The following is a 20,269-nucleotide window of genomic DNA, read 5'->3' on the forward strand; positions in this document are numbered from 1 at the left end:
CTATACTTTGCGCGAATATAGATGACGTAAAACGACGTTCAACGCCAGTTCCATGTTGCAGTCTGGCGTTCAGCGCCAGAAACAGGTTACAAGTTGGAGTTCAACGCCAGAAACAGGTTACAACTTGGCGTTCAACTCCAGAAACAGCCCAGGCACGTGAGAAGCTTAAGTCTCAGCCCCAGCACACACTAAGTGGGCCCCAGAAGTGGAATTCTGCACCAATGATCTTAGTTTACTCATTTTCTGTAAACCTAGGTTACTAATTGAGTATTTAAACAACTTTTAGAGACTTATTTTGTATCTCATGACATTTTTAGATCTGAACTTTATACCTTTTAACGGCATGAGTCTCTAAACTCCATTGTTGGGGTGAGGAGCTCGGCAGCATCTCGATGAATTAATGCAATTATTTCTGTTTTCCATTCAAACACGCTTGTTCCTATCTAAGATGTTCATTCGTGCTTCACTATGAAGAAGGTGATGATCCATGACACTCATCACCTTCCTCAATCCATGAATGTGTGCCTGAAAACTACCTCCGTTCTACATTAGATTGAATGAGTATCTCTTAGATTCCTTAATCAGAATCTTCGTGGTATAAGCTAGAATCCATTGGCAGCATCCTTGAGAATCCGGAAAGTCTAAACCTTGTCTATGGTATTCCGAGTAGGATTCTGGGATTGGATGACTGTGACGAGCTTAAAACTCGCGAGTGTTGGGCATAGTGATAGACGCAAAAGGATCAATGGATCTTATTCCGATATGATCGAGAACAGACAGATGATTAGCCGTGCCGTGACAGAGCATTTGGACCTTTTTCACTGAGAGGATGGATGGTATCCATTGACAACGGTGACCCACCAACATACAGCTTGCCATAGGAGGAACCTTGCATGCGTGAAGAGGAGGACAAGAGAAAAGCTGAAATTCAGAAGATAAAGTATCTTCAAAACTCCAACATATTCTCCATTACTGCATAACAAGTATTTATTTCATGCTCTTTTATTTATTTACAAATCAACTGATAATTATAATTGATATCCTAACTAAGAATTACAAGATAACCATAGATTGCTTCAAGCCAACAATCTCCGTGGGATCGACCCTTACTCACGTAAGGTATTACTTGGACGACCCAGTGCACTTGCTGGTTAGTTATGCGGATTGCAAAAGTGTGATTGCAATTTCGTGCACTAAGTTTTTGGCGCCGTTGCCGGGGATTGTTTGAGTTTGAACAACTGACGGTGATTCTTGTTACTTAGATTAGGAAAAATTTATCTTTTTGGTTTAGAGTCACTAGGATTGCATCTTCTATTATTCCTTTTAAAAATTTTTCAAAAATATTATTTTTCTTTAATTGAATTTTCGTTTTTTTTTATGAGTTTAGTGTCATGTTCTAAGTTTGGTGTCAATTGCATGCTTTTCTTTGTCTTTCAATTTTCGAATTGCATGTTCATTGTTCTTTCTTGGTCTTCAAGTTGTTCTTGTTTATTTTTCTTGTTTGATCTTTAGTTTTCTTGTTTTGTGTTTTTTCTTATTTTTCTTGTGATTTTCGAAAATTCCAAAAAGATTTTTCTTTTAGAAAATATTTTTTTCTTTCATAGCTCAGTTGGTTAGAACGTTGGCTTATGTTTTTGGTATCTTCTTTTCAAAAATAATTTTTCTTTGATTAAATCTTGCGTCAACTTTTAAGTTTGGTGTTTTCTTGTTAAGTTTCTTTTAGTTTTCGAAAATTTGCTTTAGTTTTCTAAAAATTTTTAAGTTTGGTGTTCTTGTTGTGTTCTTGAGTCCTTTGAGTCTTTGAATTTTTTGTTTTTCGTGTTCTTGTGAATCTTCAAGGTGTTATTGAGTCTTCTTTATGTTTTGATCTTAAAATTTTTAAGTTTGGTGTTCCTTGGTGTTTTTCCTCCAAAATTTTCGAAAACAAGGAGCATTAGATTTAAAAATTTTAAATCTTGTGTCTTTTATGTGTTTTTCTCTTTCATCATAAAATTCAAAATTCAAAAAAAAAATATTTATTCTCTCCTCAAATTTCTCAAAATTTTCGAATTACTTGGGTTGACTTGGTCAAAATTTTTCAAATCACATCTTTTTTAAAAAAGAAAATATCCTAACCAATTTCTCTCTCCTCACTTTTTTGAAAATCTTCATAAAATATTTTCAAATTTTTATTTTTATTTTTATTTTTATTTCGGTTTTATTTTATTTATTTTATTTTATTTTATTTTATTTTATTATTTCAAAAATAAATTTTTTAAAAATAAATAAAATAAATCCACATCATCTCCCTTTCTCCATCATGAACCTAAGTGGAAATGAACAGTCCAGAAGGACTCTGGGGTCATATGCTAACCTCACTACTGCTTCATATGGGAACAGTATCTGTATACCCTCCATAGGAGTCAGTAGCTTTGAGTTGAATCCTCAACTCATTATCATGGTGCAGCAAAGTTGCCAGTATTCCGGTCTTCCACAGGAAGAACCTACAGAGTTTCTGGCATAGTTTTTACAAATTGCTGACACAGTACATGATAAAGAAGTAGATCATGATGTCTACAGGCTATTACTGTTTCCATTTGCTGTAAAAGACCAAGCCAAGAGGTGGTTAAATAACCAACCCAAGGCTAGCATAAAGACATGGAAACAGCTGTCAGAAAAATTCCTGAATCAATACTTCCCTCCAAAACGGATGACACAGCTGAGGTTGAGCATCCAAGGCTTTAAACAAGGAGATAATGAATCCCTTTATGATGCCTGGGAGAGATACAGAGAGATGCTAAGAAAATGCCCCTCTGAAATGTTTTCAGAGTGGGTGCAATTAGACATCTTCTATTATGGGCTTACAGAGAGAGCTCAGATTTCTCTAGACCACTCAGCTGGTGGATCTATTCATATGAGAAAGACAATTGAAGAAGCTCAAGAGCTCATTGATATAGTTGCCAGGAATCAGCACCTGTACCTAAGCAGTGAATCTTCCAAGAAAGAAGAGGCTAAAATAGTAACTGCTGAACTCAGTCCTGTAGAACAAGTTACAGAATTCAATCAGCAATTAGAGTTTCTAACAAAACAGTTAGCCGAATTCAAGGAGATACTACAAGAAACAAGAATGGCTAATATGAATATGAAAGTACAGTTGAAGCAAACAGAACAGCAGTTATCAAAACAAATAACAGAAGAATGCCAAGTAGTTCAATTAAGAAGTGGAAAAACATTAAATACCTCACTTCAAGGTAGCATGAAGCCAAGAAATGAGCAAACCACCCAAAATCCATCTGAGGACAATAAGAACCTAGAGAGGAATAATTCTGGCGCTCAAACGCCAGAAAATGGGTGGAAAGCTGGCGTTGAACGCCCAAACCATGCTCAGTCCTGGCGTTCAATGCCAGAAACAAGCAAGGAACTGGCGTTGAATGCCCAAAGAAAGCTCAGTTCTGGCGCTCAGACACTAGAAACAGATAAGGAGTTAGCGTCTAACGCTACTCCAGCTTCCACCCCTGGCATTTAAACGCCAGTGGGAGATTAGACACATACAAGTGCTGATAGCAACCCCTCTAAAAAGGCTTCTCAACCCACATCTGTAGGCAATAAACCTACAGCAACTAAGGTTGAGGAATTGACGTTAGGATTTTTGCTAGAAAAGAATTTTATAAAGTCGCGTTGTAAGTATAGATTCTAAACCAACAGAAATCCCTTCGTACAAACGTTTTGGTTGTCACAAGTAACAAACCCCTAAATAAATTGATAACCGAAGTATTTAAACCTCGGGTCATCTTCTCAAGGAATTGCAGGGAGGTATGTTCTTATTATTGGCTATGAAAAAGGTAAAATTGGGAGGTTTTGGAAATAAGGAAGAAGTATGACAAGTAATTCAAATGACAATTAAAATAAATAAATAACTATAAAATAAACTCTTGGCAAGATATGAGAGATTGGAAGTCCTATCCCAGTTATCCTTATCAATTGTGATGAGAATTGAATTTTAATTCCACTTTGTTAACCTTTAACTATGAAGGTAAGTTAAGTGGATGAATTAATTCGAATCCTCAGGTCCCAGTCTTTCCTTGGGAAAAGTTAGAGTTATTGGATCTCGAATTAATTCTTGAAGAATTCCAATTTTCAGTCAACAATGAGTTTGATAACTCAAGAGTTACCAATTAATCAACCAAAGCCAAAAGGGAATAAAATCTACTCGAACGAAAATAATTTGGATAGAGCACAAGCATCAATAACATAAATTAGAGAAAACAATCATAAGTCTGAAATACCTCAAATAATATTAATTAAGAAAATCATAGCATGAATGTCATTAAGCCAAATTGGCAACATATATGATTAAAAATAAGAGAAGTCAAAATAAAGGAATATTGAACCTGATATGAAGATGAGATAAATCCCTAATTTCTAAAAATCTTAATCCTAAAGAGAGAGGAGAGAACCTCTGTCCAACTAAACCTAAATCATGGAAAGTGACTAAAATTGGAGACTCCCTTTTAATGGATGCATTCCCCCACTTCATAACCTCTGGTATATGCCTTCTGGACTTGGATTTGGGCCAAAAAGGGCTTCAGAATTTGCTATGAGCGTTTTCTGCAATTTCTGGTGCGTGGCCTCTGTAACGCGTCCGCGTGGGTTATGCGGTCCCGTCAATTGGAGTTTTCCTTGTCTCGCGGTCGCGTCACTCATGCGGCCGCGTCATAGGTGTTCTTCTTTAGGTGCGCGGTCGCGTAAGTCATGTGGCCGCGTCGCTGCTTCTTTGCGCTTAGCATGCGGCCGCGTCGTCCATGCGGCCGCGTCGCTGCCAGTTTCTTCAAAAACTCCGTTTTGTGCTTTCCTTCTATTTTTATATGTTTCCTTCCCATCCTTTAAGTCATTTCTGCCTTAGAAGATCTGAAACTACTCAACACACAAATCACGGCATCGAATGATAATAAAGGGTAATTAAATTAATTAATTTTAAAGCATAGGAAACATGTTTTTCACATACATCACATAATAAGGAAGGAAAAGTAAAACCATGCAATTAATATGAATAAGTGGGTAAAGAGTTGATAAAATCCACTCAATTAAGCACAAGATAAACTATAAAATAGTGGTTTATCAACCTCCCCACACTTAAACAATAGCATGTCCTCATGCTAAGCTCAAGAGAAACTATAAAGATGAAGAGGAATGGTAGGATGTATGAAATGCAACCTATCTATATGAATGCAACTACATGCAAAAATGTTTCTACCTACTTGGTTAAAAATAAATAAGTTCTCCAAGACAAACATAAATCATATTTCACTAATTCAAATCATATAAAATAAAGACAAGTAAACTTGTAAGAAGATAGCTCATGAAAGCAGGGAACATAGAATTAAGCACTGAACCCTCACTAGTAGTGTATATCACTCTAATCTCTCTAGTGTATAGGGTAATCACTCTACTCTTCTCTAGTCATGCTTTCTAAAACTTTGTTCTTCATCTAATCAATCAACAAATATTTAGCATACCAATGCAAACATCATGAGGTCTTTTCAGGGTTGTAATGGGGCTGAGGTAAAGGTAAGGGTATATATAAGACTAAGTGAGCTAGTAAAGTGAATCCTTGAGTAGTCTAAGATCTCACCTAACATATACATACTCTATAAAAATTTTAAAATTATACTTAGCTTCCCATAATTTTCCCACTTTTTATCACATACTCATGTACCAATTTTATTTTGATTTTACTTCCATGTGCATTGATTTCTCTACTAAACTTATTATTGGGGTAATTTTGTCCCCTTATTCATAATTTTTTTTTAAATCATAAAAGCAAACATAACTTATCAATGCACATGAATTTTCCATTATTTTTTCCATTTTGGTTTTTTTCATGAGTAGGTTCCCAAATTCTCAATATTCAAATAAATTAGAAACATGATACATGATACATTCCCTTATTAACCCATGTTCCCACAGTTTCCCCACACTTAAATTATACACAATATCTATCTTAAGCTAACTAAGGATTCAACTTGGGATTTTTATTTTATTTTTCTGCTTAAGGCTAGTAATGTGGTTATGAAATAGAAGGGGGTTAAAAAGTTCAAAGTGGCTAACAAGGGTGATGTAAAAGGTAGGCTTATTTGGGATAAGTGAGCTAATAACAAATAATGGCCTCAATCATATGCAAGCATGTAAATACACTAAATAATGGACATATAGAATGGAACAAAGCAGAGATTGCAATTATAGAGAAGGAAACACACAAGAATAAAAATCTATGGTTAAATAATGTAACCATATAAATAAGCTCAAAATCTCACAGGTTGTGTGTTTTTTGGCTCAAAAACCATGTTCCAAATACAACTTCAAACAAGTGTAACAAAAAAATTTATTCAAATTAGTGAAATGCTATAAAAAGTTTCTTACAAAAGAAATTATTACTTTAACCAAGTGGTAAAATATGCAAAAATCAAACAAATATGCAAATGCAACAATGAACTATCAAATAAAATAAAACATTGGTGTTGAAATAGGAAATAACTAACCCATGGAGATCGGTATCGACCTCCCCACACTTAAAGATTGCACTGTCCTCGGTGCATGCTAAGATGTGCAGGTGGACGGGTTGTTCCAACTGATGCTTTTCTCCAAAGATTGTGCAGATGGACTTGTCTTCTCTCCCCAGGTAAACGTCTTCCGCTTCCCTTCTGGGTGGCCATCCTGAAAGAAAATAGGGAAGAAAAGTAACCCAGAAATAAAGATAAGAAAATAAATGAAGTATGGTTGGGTTAATGCCAAATGATAAGGGTCTCATTTACATGGAAGCTTCAACATGTACGTGAGAAAACAATAGAAGCCATGGCATGCCAGTGGGACAAAATGTACAACAATGGGGAAGAGAGTGGGTAATGAAAGACAATGTAAGTTCATGCCAATGCAAAAGGAATACAGGTATCATAAAAGATTGACATTGACAGAAAAATAGCATCACCCAACATTGTAAAACAAGTCACTAAAAATTATACCAGAAAAGATGCAACAGTCAAATAAGAAAATCAACACCAAAGGAAAAATAATAAATTTAGAAAAGAAAAAAAAATGCACTAAATGAGAATGCAATGAATGAAATATGCAAATAAATAAAATGAAAGATAAGAAGAATGATAAGGGAAAGAAGTGAGTAAGAAAGGAGGGAGGGAAAAATTAGGATTGGGGAAGAAAAGATAAGATATTTGGCAAATTAGGATAAGCTGTGCGGCGCAAGCGACGCAGACGCGTGGGGCACGCGGTCGCGTGACTTGCGCTTTAAGTTAATCGACGCGGTCGTGTCCGTCACGCGGTCGCGTGACACATGTTATGCTTCTGGCGCGAGTGTAGCCTCGCGACTGCACAACTCTCTGTTCGAATTATTTTATTTGCCAAATTTGGGGTGACGCGATCGCGTGGGACATGCGATTGCGTGAGTGGGCTTTAGAAGGGAATGACTCGGACGCGTGAGCCATGCGTCCGCGTGGTAAGGTTGTGCTTTCAGCACCGGTCCAGCACCACTCCAGCATAACTTTTGGCTTTGCACCCTTTTCACGTCGATTTTCATGGCACGCGGCCACGTGGGTGACGCGGTCGCGTGGGAGGCCAACGTTCCCACATGACGCGGTCGCGTGAGTGACGCGGTCACGTGGGGTCAAATGATGCTAAAGGCGCGCCTCCAGCCACGCTCTCGCGTGACTCTCTGTTCAATGCTTTTCTTCCCAACGCACTAGTGACGCGGACGCGTCAACGACGCTGCCGCGTCGCGTGCGTGTTTTCTCTCTTTTTTTTATGATTATGCAGTATGCAGAGTGCAATGCTTAATGTGAATGCTATGCATGATTCTAGGTTCAATAAAAATTCAAAAGCAAACAAAACATACTAGAATTAAAACTGAAAAGGGACGATCAGACCATGGTGGGTTGTCTCCCACCTAGCACTTTTAGTTAAAGTCCTTAAGTTGGACATTTGGTGAGCTCCTTGTTATGGTGGCTTGTGCTTGAATTCGTCCAGAAATCTCCACCAGTGTTTGGAATGCCAGCATCCTCCGGGGTCCCAAACAAGATACATACAGCCCTTGTGTGAGTTCAAACAGGCTTGCAGGCTCCCGGAGTGTTGAATGTCAGAATAGACTCCAGGATCCCAAACTTTTCTTCTACATTGTTCCAGTCGGGTGATGAGTAATCTGAATTCTCACTGCAGTGACCAAACAGCTTCCGAGATCCTTTAAATTGAGCTTGACACCAATTCCTGCACCTCAAATTGAAGTGCGAAACCTCATTGAATCTTGCATACCAGCGCTGAGTGCGAGTAATTTCCTTTTTTCTCTTAAAGCCGCAAAGAGCTCTAAGCTGGCCATCTGTTTCAAGAAAACCATGTTCAAGTGGGAAATTGAAGATGAAAGTCAAGGATTTTACCCACTTGAAGTTTGTGTTGAGTGGTAGTAGCCTTGGGATCAGTGTTTCCAGTGGTTCTGCAAGCTCTACTCCCTTGTGGTCTTCAGTGAATCCTTCTACTTCTTTGCAAATCTTTTCCATTCCAGCCATGTCTTGGTCAAAGTCTTCCATATCTTTCTCATCACTCGAGTCATAATTAGGAGGTTGAGAAAAGTCGACCTCTGCATCATCTTCGTATTTACTTGGGGAAAATTCTTCTGTCTCAAAGAATTCACTTGCGGGTGCAAGTTCATCACTAGGGGGACTTGACTGGTGACTATCATCATCAAGGAAACATGCGTCTTGAATTACTCCGTCCAGTTCTTCATAAGATATCTGCATTGGAGGTTGTGCAACATCCTCTTTAGCGTCAGTTGTAACATCCTTGACGGAATTCTCCACAACTCTGGATTCAGGTGGCGGTTCGACATCTCCTAAATCTTCAACCAACTCTTCTTCTTCTACCATGAAAACTTCCTCTAATTGTTCCAATACGAAGTTATGCTCTACGCTATTCATTGGAGCTTCTAGCATCTTCTTTGTGCTGCGTTCTTCATTGGATTCTCCACATAAAGCCACGGGAGTCTGTTGAGGGGCTGAACATCTGGAAGATAATTGATTTATTGCTTGCTCCAGTTGATGAAGGGTTGCATTAAATTGTTTTACTGATTCTTCGAGGTGAACCTGTGATTCTGGGCTTGATGGATATGGACATGGTGTATAAGGGAGTGGTGGTTCTTGGGAGTAATTGGATTGGTGTTGAGGTGGATAAGGATCATATGGTGGTGAATGGTGAAAAGAAGCTTGTGAGTATGGTGGATTGGGGCTGTGTTGAAGGGATGGTCTCTGAGCATAGGGTGGGGCTTGTTGGTAGCTACAAGGCGGTCCACCGAATCTATCAGTTGGGTATGCATTGTAGAATGGTCTTTGTTCATGATATCTAAGATAATGTTGTTGCCTAAAGGGATGATCAGATCCTCGTGGCTCCATCCATCTTTGATTGCTTAGACCTTGATGCATAGTCCTGTTATAGCTTCCATTCCTTGCAACAAAATTAGAACCAAACTCAAAGCGAGAGGGATGAGAATTCATAATAGCTATCAGAAATAAGAGGGAAGAGAGAAAACAAATAAACAAGTAAAAGAAAAATATTTTTTTTAAAATATTTACAATAACCAATAATAAGGCACACGTTTGCAATTCCCCGGCAACGGCGCCATTTTGACGTTAGGATTTTTGCTAGTAAAGAATTTTATAAAGTCGCGTTGTAAGTATAGATTCTAAACCAACAGAAATCTCTTCGTACAAACGTTTTGGTTGTCACAAGTAACAAACCCCTAAATAAATTGATAACCGAAGTATTTAAACCTCTGGTCGTCTTCTCAAGAAATTGCACGGAGGTATGTTCTTATTATTGGCTGTGAAAAAGGTAAAATTGGGGGTTTTGGAAATAAGGAAGAAGTATGACAAGTAATTCAAATGACAATTAAAATAAATAAATAACTATAAAATAAACTCTTGGCAAGATATGAGAGATTGGAAGTCCTATCCTAGTTATCCTTATCAATTGTGATGAGAATTGAATTTTAATTCCACTTTGTTAACCTTTAACTATGAAGGTAAGTTAAGTGGATGAATTAATTCGAATCCTCAGGTCCCAGTCTTTCCTTGGGAAAAGTTAGAGTTATTGGATCTCGAATTAATTCTTGAAGAATTCCAATTTTCAGTCAACAATGAGTTTGATAACTCAAGAGTTACCAATTAATCAACCAAAGCCAAAAGGGAATAAAATCTACTCGAACGAAAATAATTTGGATAGAGCACAAGCATCAATAACATAAATTAGAGAAAACAATCATAAGTCTGAAATACCTCAAATAATATTAATTAAGAAAATCATAGTATGAATGTCATTAAGCCAAATTGGCAACATATATGATTAAAAATAAGAGAAGTCAAAATAAAGGAATATTGAACCTGATATGAAGATGAGATAAATCCCTAATTTCTAAAAATCTTAATCCTAAAGAGAGAGGAGAGAACCTCTGTCCAACTAAACCTAAATCATGGAAAGTGACTAAAATTGGAGACTCCCTTTTAATGGATGCATTCTCGCACTTCATAACCTCTGGTCTATGCCTTCTAGACTTGGATTTGGGCCAAAAAGGGCTTCAGAATTTGCTATGAGTGTTTTCTGCAATTTCTGGTGCGTGGCCTCTGTCAGGCGTCCGCGTGGGTCACGCGGTCGCGTCAATTAGAGTTTTCCTTGTCGCGCGGTCGCGTCACTCATGTGGCCGCGTCATAGGTGTTCTTCTTTAGGTGCGCGGTCGCGTCAGTCATGTGGCCACGTCGCTGCTTCTTCGCGCTTAGCATGCGGCCGCGTCGTCCATGCGGTCGCGTCGCTGCCAGTTTCTTCAAAAACTCCGTTTTGTGCTTTCCTTCCATTTTTATATGTTTCCTTCCCATCCTTTAAGTCATTCCTGCCTTAGAAGATCTGAAACTATTCAACACACAAATCATGGCATCGAATGATAATAAAGGGTAATTAAATTAATTAATTTTAAAGCATAGGAAACATGTTTTTCACATACATCACATAATAAGGAAGGAAAAGTAAAACCATGCAATTAATATGAATAAGTGGGTAAAGAGTTGATAAAATCCACTCAATTAAGTACAAGATAAACCATAAAATAGTGGTTTATCAACCTCCCCACACTTAAACAATAGCATGTCCTCATGCTAAGCTCAAGAGAAACTATAAAGATGAAGAGGAATGGTAGGATGTATGAAATGTAGCCTATCTATATGAATGCAACTACATGCAAAAATGTTTCTACCTACTTGGTTAAAAATAAATAAGTTCTCCAAGACAAACATAAATCATATTTCACTAATTCAAATCATATAAAATAAAGACAAGTAAACTTGTAAGAAGATAGCTCATGAAAGCAGGGAACATAGAATTAAGCACTGAACCCTCACTGGTAGTGTATATCACTCTAATCTCTCTAGTGTATAGGGTAATCACTCTACTATTCTCTAGTCATGCTTTCTAAAACTTTGTTCTTCATCTAATCAATCAACAAATATTTAGTATACAAATGCAAACATCATGAGGTCTTTTCAGGGTTGTAATGGGGCTGAGGTAAAGGTAATGGTATATATAAGGCTAAGTGAGCTAGTAAAGTGAATCCTTGAGTAGTCTAAGATCTCACCTAACATATACATACTCTATAAAAATTTTAAAATTATACTTAGCTTCCCATAATTTTCCCACTTTTTATCACATACTCATGTACCAATTTTATTTTGATTTTACTTCCATGTGCATTGATTTCTCTACTAAACTTATTATTGGGGTAATTTTATCCCCTTATTCATAATTTTTTTTTTGAATCATAAAAGCAAACATAACTTATCAATGCACATGAATTTTCCATTATTTTTTCTATTTTGGTTTTTTTCATGAGTAGGTTCCCAAATTCCCAATATTCAAATAAATTAGAAACATGATACATTCCCTTATTAACCCATGTTCCCACAGTTTCCCCACACTTAAATTATACACAATATCTATCTTAAGCTAACCAAGGATTCAACTTGGAATTTTTATTTTGTTTTTCTGCTTAAGGCTAGTAATGTGGTTATGAAATAGATGGGGGTTAAAAAGTTCAAAGTGGCTAACAAGGGTGATGTAAAAGGTAGGCTTATTTAGGATAAGTGAGCTAATAACAAATAATGGCCTCAATCATATGCAAGCATGTAAATACACTAAATAATGGACATATAGAATGGAACAAAGCAGAGATTGCAATTATAGAGAAGGAAACACACAAGAATAAAAATTTGTGGTTAAATAATGTAACCATATAAATAAGCTCAAAATCTCACAGGTTGTGTGTTCTTTGACTCAAAAACCATGTTCCAAATACAACTTCAAACAAGTGTAACAAAAAATTTTATTCAAATTAGTGAAATGCTATAAAAAGTTTCTTGCAAAAGAAATTATTACTTTAACCAAGTGGTAAAATATGCAAAAATCAAACAAATATGCAAATGCAACAATGAACTCTCAAATAAAATAAAACATTAGTGTTGAAATAGGAAATAACTAACCCATGGAGATCGATATCGACCTCCCCACACTTAAAGATTGCACCGTCCTCGGTGCATGCTAAGATGTGCAGGTGGACGGGTTGTTCCAACTGATGCTTTTCTCCAAAGATTGTGCAGATGGACTTGTCTTCTCTCCCCATGTAATCGTCTTCTGCTTCCCTTCCGGGTGGCCATCCTGAAAGAAAATAGGGAAGAAAAGTAACCCAGAAATAAAAATAAGAAAATAAATGAAGTATGGTTGGGTTTATGCCAAATGATAAGGGTCTCATTTACATGGAAGCTTCAACATGTACGTGAGAAAACAATAGAAGCCATGGCATGCCAGTGGGACAAAATGTACAACAATGGGAAAGAGAGTGGGTAATGAAAGACAATGTAAGTTCATGCCAATGCAAAAGGAATACAGGTATCATAAAAGATTGACATTGACAGAAAAATAGCATCACCCAACATTGTAAAACAAGTCACTAAAAATTATACCAGAAAAGATGCAACAGTTAAATAAGAAAATCAACACCAAAGAAAAAATAATAAATTTAGAAATGAAAAGAAAAGAAAAATATGCACTAAATGAGAATGCAATGAATGAAATATGCAAATAAATAAAATGAAAGATAAGAAGAATGAGAAGGGAAAGAAGTGAGTAAGAAAGGAGGGAGGGAAAAATTAGGATTGGGGAAGAAAAGATAAGATATTTGGCAAATTAGGATACACTGTGCGGCGCAAGCGACGCGGACGCGTGGGACACGCGGTCGCGTGACTTGCGCTTTAAGTTAATCGATGCGGTCGCGTCCGTCACGTGGTCGCGTGACACATGTTATGCTTCTGGCGCGAGTGCAGCCTCGCGCCTGCACAACTCTCTGTTCGAATTATTTTATTTGCCAAATTTGGGGTGACGCAATCGCGTGGGGCATGCGATCGAGTGAGTGGGCTTTAGAAGGGAATGACGCGGATGCGTGAGCCATGTGTCCGCGTGGTAAGGTTGTGCTTTCAACACTAGTCCAGCACCACTCCAGCATAACTTTCAGCTATGCACCCTTTTCACGTCGATTTTCATGGCACGCGGCCGTGTGGGTGACGCGGTCGCGTGGGAGGCCAACGTTCCCACATGACGCGGTCGCGTGGGGTCAAATGATGCTAAAGGCGCGCCTCCAGCCACGCTCTCGCGTGACTCTCTGTTCAATGCTTTTCTTCACAACACACTAGTAACGCTGACGCATCAGCGACGCTGCCGCGTCGCGTGCGTGTTTTCCCTCTTTTTTTTTATGATTATGCAGTATGCAGAGTGCAATGCTTAATGTGAATGCTATGCATGATTCCAGGTTCAATAAAAATTCAAAAGCAAACAAAACATACTAGAATTAAAACTGAAAAGGGACGATCATACCATGGTGGGTTGTCTCCCACCTAGCACCTTTAGTTAAAGTCCTTAAGTTGGACATTTGGTGAGCTCCTTGTTATGGTGGCTTGTGCTTGAATTCGTCCAGAAATCTCCACCAGTGTTTGGAATGCCAGCATCCTCCGGGGTCCCAAACAAGATACGTACAGCCCTTGTGTGAGTTCAAACAGGCTTGCAGGCTCCCAGAGTGTTGAATGTCACAATAGACTCCAGGATCCCAAACTTTTCTTCTACACCCGTCTTTGTCTTGATCTACATTATTCCAGCCGGGTGATGAGTAATCCGAATTCTCACTGCAGTGACCAAACAGCTTCCGAGATCCTTTAAATTGAGCTTGACACCAATTCCTGCACCTCAAATTGAAGTGCGAAACCTCATTGAATCTTGCATACCAGCGCTGAGTGCGAGTCATTTCTCTTTTTCTCTTAAAGCCGCAAAGAGCTCTAAGCTGGCCATCTGTTTCAAGCAAACCATATTCAAGTGGGAAATTGAAGATGAAAGTCAAGGATTTTACCCACTTGAAGTTTGTGTTGAGTGGTAGTGGCCTTGGGATCAGTGTTTCCAGTGGTTCTGCAAGCTCTACTCCCTTGTGGTCTTCAGTGAATCCTTCCACTTCTTTGTAAATCTTTTCTATTCCAGCCATGTCCTGGTCAAAGTCTTCCATATCTTTCTCATCACTCGAGTCATAATTAGGCGGTTGAGAAAAGTCGACCTCTGCATCATCTTCGTATTCACTTGGGGAAGATTCTTCTGTCTCAAAGAATTCACTTGCGGGTGCAAGTTCATCACTAGGGGGACTTGACTGGTGACTATCATCATCAAGGAAACATGCGTCTTGAATTACTCCGTCCAGTTCTTCATAAGATATCTGCATTGGAAGTTGTGCAACATCCTCTTTAACGTCCGTTGTAACATCCTTGACGGAATTCTCCACAACTCTGGATTCAGGTGACGGTTCGGCATCTCCTAAATCTTCAATCAACTCTTCTTCTTCTACCATGACAACTTCCTTTAATTGTTCCAGTACGAAGTTATGCTCTATGCTGTCCACTGGAGCTTCTAGCGTCTTCTTTGTGCTGCGTTCTTCATTGGATTCTCCACATAAAGCCATGGGAGTCTGTTGAGGGGCTAAACGTCTGGAAGATAATTGATTTATTGCTTGCTCCAGTTGATGAAGGGTTGCATTAAATTGTTTTACTGATTCTTCGAGGTGAACCTGTGATTCTGGGCTTGATGGATATGGACATGGTGTATAAGGGAGTGGTGGTTCTTGGGAGTAATTGGATTGGTGTTGAGGTGGATAAGGATCATATGGTGGTGAATAGTGAAAAGAAGCTTATGAGTATGGTGGATTGGGGCTGTGTTGAAGGAATGGTCTCTGAGCATAGGGTGGGGCTTGTTGGTAGCTACAAGGCGGTCCACCGAATCTATCAGTTGGGTATGCATTGTAGAATGGTCTTTGTTCATGATATCTAGGATGATGTTGTTGCCTAAAGGGGTGATCAGATCCTCGTGGCTCCATCCATCTTTGATTGGTTAGACCTTGATGCATAGTCCTATTATAGCTTCCACATACAAGCATTTTTTTATACAAGTCTTTACAAGTGCACCTCCTTCTTCTTCTTCCTGCACGTTCTTCTTCCTCTTCCTCTTCTTCTTCTTTTCTTTCGTTTTTTGCCTTCTCTTTCTCCTTCTTCAACCGTTATTGCACGTTTTTACTGCACCTTCTTCTTCTTCTTGCTGTACGTTCTTCTTCCTCTTCCTCTTCTTCTTCTTCTTTTCTTTTGTTTCTTGCCTTCTCTTTCTCCTTCTTCATTTACGTGCTTTTCTCTCTGTTTTCTTTCTTCATTATTCTTGATTTCTATTGTTTTTTGACATCAAGCTCTGAAATCATTTTTGAAAAAAAAGAAGCAGCAGAAGATGAGGAGGAGAAAGAGAAAGAGTTCTGAATTATGCATAAGGTGTACTTCAACGAATTTTGAGTGTATTTCTTAAATCCTTTGGGTGTAGTTTTGTAATCTTTTGGGTGTATTTCTGTAATCCTTTGGGTGTATTTCTATAATCGTTTGGGTAAATTCCTGTAACCGTTTGGGTGTATTTCTGTAATCCTTTGGGTGTATTTCTGTAATCGTTTGAGTGTATTTCTGTAATCGTTTGGGTGTATTCCTGAAGTTCCATTATCTTCAAATTTGGCAAGAAACTCATTTTCATGGAGGAAGAAGAAGAAGAGTCGTTTATAATGTATGGTGAGTAGCGCGCTTTGGAAACAGGAAGTGGTTGAATAACGTGCGTTTATTTACTCTTGAATGTGGGAGTGTAATGCATGTTTTTTGTTGGGCTTGTGCCAACTTGTAAGACTTGTAAGACAAAAAGACTTGTATGTGTAGCAGGCCTCTTTTTTTTTTTTTTAAATGGATGTGTAATAGAGAATCAATTCGAATAATCATTAATTCATTATCATTATTATATTATTTTATAACAGATCGTATTTTGGTATTAAATATGTTGACGTAATATATTTTGGTTCTAATAAACTTATCTCTCTGTTAGCAGTAATAGCGAGCAAGCTGCAATTAGCATGCAGTTAGAAATCAGTTACAATAAGAACCTTCTAGAAGACTCCAGAACAGTTAGTTAGCTTTCAGATAACCAAAATCAGTTACATCACCAACTGCATATATATATATACCTGTAGCACCTGTACAATCAATTGAGGCTAATTCATTTTCGTTCATACAACTCAAACTCTTCGTTCTTCTCTAATACTTTCTCTCTGCACTTCTTTACTCTCTGCTCTTTGCTTCAAAGCTTGATACCTCACATGGTATCAGAGCTTACTGATCCATGGAGCAAACTCCTCAGTTCACCACCAATGCTTCTGCAAGTGCACCGAATCAGAATGCATTTGCTACCTTTGCTGCAATCAAACTGAACGAAAACAATCACAAGGCGTGGAAAAAGTAAGTTCTTGCGTGCATCAAGATCAACAAATTGCAAAATCATCTCAATCCTTCGAAAATTCCAACAAGATTCAGCTCAGAGTTCAATCGAGCAAACGGAATTGAAAATCAAGAATATAAAGACTGGGAAGTTTACGATCAATGGCTGGTTGGTTGGTTAATTGCATCCATGGAACCGAGCTTTGTAAACCGAGTAATCGAATGCGAATATGCATATCAGATCTGGTTCACATTAGAAGAGTACTTTACAGCAAGAGTGAAAACAAGAATCAAGCAACTGAAAACTCAGTTGAGATCACTCAAAAAGCATGGCTCAACAGTAACAGAGTATATGGCAAAGATAAACTAGGTAGCAGACTCACTGAAAGCACTAGGAGCTCCATTCTCACGAGAAGAATACATTGAAGTAGCTTTGGCAGGGCTTGGTGAAGAATACAACACATTTGTCACTGTTGCAACAGTAAGAATAGATCACACCACTGAAAGCGAGCTTGAAACACAACTATTAACCCAAGAAGAGTTAATTGAAAGATTCAGAAAGACAGAACTGGGAGCAATGCAAGTAAATATTGCCCAAAGCAATGAAGAAGTTCAAGAAAATTCTCAAAGAAGAGGCTACAACAACCACAATGGCAGAGGGGGCTTTCGAGGATCCAGAGGCAGAGGACAATATAGAGGTGGAGGCTGTCGTTCCCCTTGGTGGCAAGGTAGCAGACCTCAATGCCAACTCTGTGGCAAAATTGGACATACAGTTGTTGTAAACCCCGGTTAAATTAGTAGATAATTAGTCAATAAATTAATTTTTAATAAGGAATATTAGAAACACGAATATTATATCAAATTAGGATAGAGCTCATCGAAACGAGAATTTTGACACCAATTTCAAAGAAATCGGTCCAAGATTGGACCGAACGGGCCGAACCGATTGAACCGGGCCCAAACCGGGCTGTGGGCCCAATTAGTCCAACAATTAAAAAGAGCCACGGGCTCTTTTTTCTCTTCATTTCCCTCAACGACGCTCCTCCCAGGGAAGAGAAGAAGAGAGATTCGTTTACGGTGAATTCCATTTCCCGTAACTTTCCCGTTTGAGCTCCAATCGCCGCACCGTTTGCGGCCACGCGTTCACCGCGTTGAGCTCTATATTTCTACCGGAACAATTTCATAGGTAACTTGCTATTTCACTTCAGCCTTTCATTTCCCCAATTTTCGAGTTTGTTAAATTTTTTTGATTTTTGATGTTTTAGGATCCAATTAGCTTGAGAGAAACGTTCACTCTTGCTTATGTGAAGCTTGGGTAAGGTGAGGATACGATAATTCTATTTTATTTTCATTGAATTTGAGCTTTGAGTATTAAATTGGATGTATATGTGTTATGAATGTGTATTAGGTTGTGAATAAATAATTGGAGCTTGAAATTGTGAATACTGGAACTTGGAGGAAGCGGATTAGTTGAGGTTTTGAGGGCTATGTTCTTTTAGGAAAATTGTCTTGGAATAATACTTGGGAATCGGCTAAGGTATGGTTTAGGTTTCTTGCATTTAATATATAAAGTTCTGTGAAAACTTAGGCTAGATGACCATAGGATAAGTTGGAATGCAGGTGTATATTTAATATTTAGTAATTTGTCGATGAATATAATTGGTTGAAGTTTATTGGATAATTAGTTATTAATTTTGGATGTTGAATGTTATTGTTGATGAACATGGTTAGTTTGGTGCTTGTTGATTAACTAATGATTTGGTGAATTATTGATTTGAGGTATAACTATTGTGGAGGTTGTTGTGATAATGAGGTATTTTGTGTTAAAAGCCTAGGATTTATAAACTATGATTCTTAGTTGAATTTTGGGTTGTTAGATTTGAATTTTGTATGAGTATAATTGTTTATCTGAGGTAGATTTATTGTGGTGACTGTTATGATGATGAGGAAGGGTATGTTGAATTGAAAAGAAAGCAGGTTTGGACCCGAAAAGGGTGGCAAAGTCCGAGTTTTAGAGGAGATGCTGCCGAAATTTTATAAAAAATTAGAGATTTTATTTAGATGATTATTTAAAAGAGATTTAGATTTAAAGGTTATATGGTTTGATTTTGAGTTATTAAGAAAGTGAATATGTTTTAAGTTTGAAGTTTGATTCTTAGAAAAGAATGAATTATGTTTTGAATTGAAACTATTGATGGATGGAATGGGAGGTGATATAATGAAGGATAAGGATTGAATATGTTTAATGTATGATGATGAATGAGATGCAATTGAGAATGATGTGGATGTTGATGAATTATAATTGAATTATTTATATGGCTTATGAATTTGAATAATCTGAGATACGAGATTCCCTGGATTAAGTGCCGTGGCTTGCCACCACGTGTACCAGGTTGAAAACTCGATACTCTGTTGACCCTACGACGTAAGTGTGACCGGGCACTATATAAATTCCCGGAAATGTTACCCCCATTGAGCAATATTGATTATTTGAGAAAAATCTATGCATAGACTCTTGGGGATGCACGTCGGGGGACAGTCTAAGGACAATTCAGACTTGTCGGGTTGGCTGGATAACCGACAGATGAGCCTCATCAGCCATAGGACAGGCATGCATCATATGCATATTACTTGAATTACTTGCTTGTGCTCTAATTGGGTGTGCCTATTTGTTACCTATTTGCCATGCTAAATGTGTATTTGTTACCTGCAGTAGTTGTAACCTTCTTGTGTTTGCCTTTATCTGTTTATTTGTCTGTGAAAATGCATGATGGAATTGGAGGTATGGAGGAATGGTAGTATAGGACTTAGATTTAAGGTTAAGTTAAGTTAGGATTAAATATTTTTAGGAAACCACCTTTTATGGCTTCTGTTTAATACTTTAAGCTCTACAATCTGAGTGTCGGCGTTCTAGGATTGCCTCTGGCATTCTCAGGACCTTATATATTATGTGTGTGGCACCTTTACCATACTGAGAACCTTCGGTTCTCATTCCATACTATGTTGTTGATTTTCAGATGCAGGCCGGGAGCCATCTCGTTAGTCGTCTGGACTCTTAAAGCGGAGGGATTACTGGATAGTGTTGTTGTATAGTTTTGCTGTACAGTGATGTATATATATATGTACTTAGCTTTCTCTCCGCATAACCTGTCCTTTTTGATCCTCTTAGAGGTTTATGGAGAGGCAGGATTGTGTGTATGTACTTTTGGGTTTTGGATATGTATGTATATATGTGTAAATATTCTCCGGCCAGTCTTGACTTCGCAGGCTGAGTTAGGAGCTTGTTATTTTGTATCTTTGGCACTCTATTCCTACTTTTGTTATCTTATGTTTGACAGTTACGGTTTTCTTAGCGTGCAAGTTAACTCGTTCCTTGA

The 20,269-nt window shown here is 37.9% G+C and overlaps 1 long non-coding RNA gene across 1 annotated transcript; it reads left to right on the top strand.

The window, feature by feature from the left end:
- The first annotated feature begins 18,150 nt into the window (after positions 1-18,150).
- Positions 18,151-19,962, top strand: LOC140178887 (uncharacterized). Its single transcript, XR_011871871.1, has 3 exons — positions 18,151-18,212; positions 18,301-18,429; positions 19,910-19,962. It is a non-coding gene; the product is annotated as an uncharacterized lncRNA (long non-coding RNA).
- The last annotated feature ends 307 nt before the right edge of the window (positions 19,963-20,269 follow it).

Source organism: Arachis hypogaea, chromosome 14 (genome assembly GCF_003086295.3).
Source record: "Arachis hypogaea cultivar Tifrunner chromosome 14, arahy.Tifrunner.gnm2.J5K5, whole genome shotgun sequence".
Classification (NCBI taxonomy): domain Eukaryota; kingdom Viridiplantae; phylum Streptophyta; class Magnoliopsida; order Fabales; family Fabaceae; genus Arachis; species Arachis hypogaea.